The sequence below is a fragment of the Anneissia japonica genome, unplaced genomic scaffold, assembly GCF_011630105.1.
Source record: "Anneissia japonica isolate Jap-2015-1 unplaced genomic scaffold, ASM1163010v1 scaffold324_len738069_cov173, whole genome shotgun sequence".
In the NCBI taxonomy this organism is placed as follows: Eukaryota; Metazoa; Echinodermata; class Crinoidea; order Comatulida; family Comatulidae; genus Anneissia; species Anneissia japonica.
This window is the reverse complement of record NW_022692196.1, coordinates 451,388-455,675: the sequence shown is the minus strand read 5'-3', so window position 1 is coordinate 455,675 and position 4,288 is coordinate 451,388. Positions and strand designations below refer to the sequence as shown.

The 4,288-nt window shown below is 37.6% G+C and overlaps 1 protein-coding gene and 1 pseudogene across 1 annotated transcript in view; both read right to left on the bottom strand.

Annotated features, from left to right (window-relative positions):
- LOC117100198 (leucine-rich repeat-containing protein 15-like) overlaps window positions 1-4,288 on the bottom strand; it is a 43,420-nt gene that overhangs the window by 14,716 nt on the left and 24,416 nt on the right. The gene's annotated exons all lie outside the window — the stretch shown is intronic.
- LOC117100202 lies at window positions 3,151-3,344 on the bottom strand (annotated as a pseudogene).

The following is a 4,288-nucleotide window of genomic DNA, read 5'->3' as shown; positions in this document are numbered from 1 at the left end:
CATATATATATATCAATCTTAAAAGGCAAATGGGAAAACCCATAAAACAGCAAACGGCCACATAATGCAAAACTATTTAAAATTACGTTTACGTTTGGGTCTATACCCTAGCATACATACATTGAAAGAAAAAGAAAATAAGGAGGAAAGTATACAGATTGCTGGTAAGTGCTAATGTGGGCATATGAAAAAGGAACGGAGTTCCTGTACTATAAATGTTTGCTGTCCACAAGCACTTACCAGGAAAACAAATGGTCATGTAACGATTAAAAATAAATTTTTCCGACATCAGCGGAAAAACTCTTTGTGGCTACGTTCAGACTTAGAGATAAGCCAGGCTTAAGTTAAGCCTGGCTCAACGTTAAGCCCGGCTTAACCTTGCCGGGCGTTCAGACTAGCGGGATTAGCCAGGCGCAAGAATTGGCATAATGAACCGTAATTATTATATCTCTATGGTTTGGAAACATTGGGCTCAAAAGTACGCTGTGAGCGAGCGTTGAATGCTAATTTGTCATTTTTTTACCGGAAGTCAATGCAAGACCCCCTGCAGCGATTAAAGCCCGGCTTAGAAAAGTTAAACACGGTGGCACGCCAGGCCTAGTTACTATAGGAACACAGCCCGGCTTGAGATAAGCCACCTAGTTCAGACCCAGTGAGTTGAGCCGGGTTTATCCACCTAGTCTGAACTACACTACGTAGGCCTACGTCAATGGGCGTAGGTACACCCCAATGGGTGTCACTCGGTCGGCGTAATAATTTCAATCTATTGCATTTCCTCGTGTGGATATACAACCGGACCCCTTTTCTCGTTGCGGATTGAAATTACCTTGCTTCGTGCACCGATAACACTATGTATATTATTTAATTTATTTTTTGTATTTATGGCACTGCAATAAACATATCTACTAATCGGGTCTAAGAGTTTTCTTCCCTGAAAACGTGCCTATCAGCGGCTGGCTGGGGCATCGCAGTGAACAATATTCTCCTCGATACGGTTCACAGGATAACTCCACTGATTAGAATCAGGCTTGTCAGCAGATGGCTAGGGCAGTTTTCAGCGAACAAGGTCTTTAATTATCTATTATTTTGGTATTTCCACTAGGCCTACATTATTTTAATAAAATTTAAATCCTAGGTTTAAGACATGCTTTAATTAATTATCTTTCACATAAAAGTTCGGCATATGCATCTGATAAGATGACCTTAGAAACCGAAAAATAGTTAGAACGTTTCAAAGTATGTAAACTTAAAAATTTCGAATGCTGAGAAGCTAGATTTATTTGGTTACAGTAAATGTAGGTGTGATTCGGTCGTAATCCCTTCTTATACTATATTCATTTGGCCATGACCTTGCTGCCTCCGTTGGGTGCTGAACCTTTCGGGGTCAGTGGCGCTACGGCACCCTGCCGCTTGGCTTGTTGGCCACTTTTTAGGAATTTTTACTATGGAAATTAATTTAGGGACCGATCGTGTGCGACGGTCCCTTTGCCTATTGTCGTAATAAATCACAACCGAATCACACTATATCAGATCATATGTTACTTTATTGTGTACAGTGTATTGAGAGTGGTGGTCAAGAGTGGGCGGGTCCATATAGTTATATTCTTAGCCCAGTAGACACAATTAAATTTTTCCGACATCAGCGGAAAAACGCTTGGTGTCAATGGGCGTAGGTACACCCCAATGGGTGTCACTCGGTCGGCGTAATATTTTCAATCTATTGCATTTCCTCGTGTGGATATACAACCGGACCCCTTTTCTCGTTGCGGATTGAAATTACCTTGCTCCGTGCACCGATAACTCCTTGGAAATTCTTTTTTCCGTCTGCCACCCATTCCTCCTCTGCAATACACTAGGGCGCTAGGCACCACCCTGCTGCTTGGCTTGTTGGCCACTTTTAAAGAATTTTTACTATGGAAATTAATTTAGGGACCGATCGTTTGCCTATTGTAATAAATCACGACCGAATCACACGTATCAGATCATGTGTTACTTTATTGTGTACAGCGTATTGAGGGTGGTGGTCAAGAGTGGGCGGGTCCATATAGTTAATTCTTAGCCCAGTAGACACAAAGTTAATATGAACTATTCCTTAACATATTTTTTAAATAAATTAAAATTTTCGTTATGAACAGGCAAAGGAAGTAAATTCCAAGTAGATAGTATGGCGGTAGTGTCCAACAATAGAATATTACGTAATCATAATTCATATTTATTTATTAATAATTTTATTAATTTATTTTCCTCGTTATGGTTGAAGCATATGAAGGGGGTATATGAGGGTTTATTGAAATATTAAAAACAAAAGGTGATATTAATTTAGTGGCGTTGTGTAGCGTGACGTGTTAAGTTTGTCATGTTTCCTTAAAATTTATAGTCCATGGACTATTGTGTGTTCTTTAGAAATTGGTTACAATGAGAGTGAAAATTGAGACAAAAGGGAGATAAGTCTGCCAGTGCTGGATGTAGAGTCACAAAAGAATCTTCTTGCCCATTAAATTAATGAGGGTATTGAATGTGAAAACAAAAGGGTTAGGTTAGGGGATTATCGGTGACAGTTTGGTGACTGAAAATTTGGTGACTAGTTTGAATTGCCCGGGTGAATGAGATTTGGTTACGTAGCGTGGAAAGGACGATTTCTATTGGCTTATGTAAAGAGCGCTTTCTATTGGCTCAGATGTGTCACTGACCGCTGGTGAGTCTATGGTTTGAATAACCCGCTTCTGACGTTATGTAATACCTTTATTTTCAAAGTGTATAAATTTAGAAAAAAAAAATAGGCTAAGAATATTAAATTAGTTTCAACTACATAAACTTTAGTGTTACTCTACGAATACCTATCCAAGAAGATGATGAACAGAAATTTTGCCGATGAACAAGAACTTTCTAATTGGGATCTCGATGTTAACGGGGGTTTTCTATTAGCGATGGCGAATGATGTGGATGAACTGGTAAGTTATCAAATAGTTCTCATTTCCTTTTAAATTTGTTAGTTTTTGTTTCTTGTTTTTTGAATACTGAATAGAATGTTGTTGTTTTTTTCAGTTAAATTTTACAACCGATTTGATTAGAATAACCGAAGAAGCTGTAGAAGAACAGTTAGATAACGAATTTTATGAAGATAAATTGGTAAGTAAAATTGTTTTCGCATCCACTCAGATTGCTTTCTCTCCCTCCTTCCAAAACCGAAGTTCTGGAGGAAGGGTCATCAATGAGCTAGGTCCTTCCAGGTGGAATTCTCTAGCCCAGCTTCGCACTCAGAAGAGAATGTTCATATTCGTCATCGTGGGTTTGCGATTTGATCAACTTTAATTGCTTCTCCCTGAAGCAAGTAATAAAGCTTCCAGTCAATTTTTTTTTTTGTATTAATTTTTTTTTCATGTTATTTCAGTTTGACTTTTTAAACGATTTTGATGAAGAAGAGGAAGATAATGATTCTGATGATGACATACGCATTGCGTGTGAACAGGCTGTATTTGAAATTCAGAGACATGGACGTTTAGGTTTAGGAAAACATAGTAAATTAATAAATAAAGAAGATAATTACAACGCGAGACGACAGCACAGCCAAGGTAAATTTAAGAAAATGATGTTTGAAGATAATGATGAGGAGGAAGACGTAGAAAGCAAAGATGATAATAACGACATGAGACGGCAACATGGTCTAGGTCAACATAAGAAGATGATGTATGAAAGTGAACAGGAAGACGATGAAATCTACCACGACGATGAAGACATTATAGTTCAATACGGATCTGGGAAACACGCTAAAAAATTGGTAAGCTAAGTTTCTGCTTTGCCTTATTTGTCATGATTTTAAAAATTGATGTATATTGTATTTACTTTTTTTTTTCTTGTATTTCAGCCTGATCGCGGAACTAAGAGGATGCGAGATACTGAAACAGAGGATAACGACGAGGACGATGAAAAGAATTTCAACGATATGGACGTAAGAGAACTATGCTTTATTCAGAAATTGAATGATAAATTTAATAAAAAATTTAACATGTTAGCGAGCGATCACTTGGTAACATTAATAGGTTTGGATGATGTGAGAATTATTGAAATTTTACCTACGCTTAATAGAATTCTTGATTATGTTTTAGATAGTATTTTGGTAAATGTTCAACCGCATGATATGGTTAGGTTCATTATTAGAGCGAATGGTTTAGATATCCCAATTTCCTTACCATTTATGATGAGGGAACGAATTACTCCTGAAATAATTTTTGCGGCTATTTCTAAAGTCCTTCAGTCTCATTTGAACATTTTAGTGGGGTACACATCT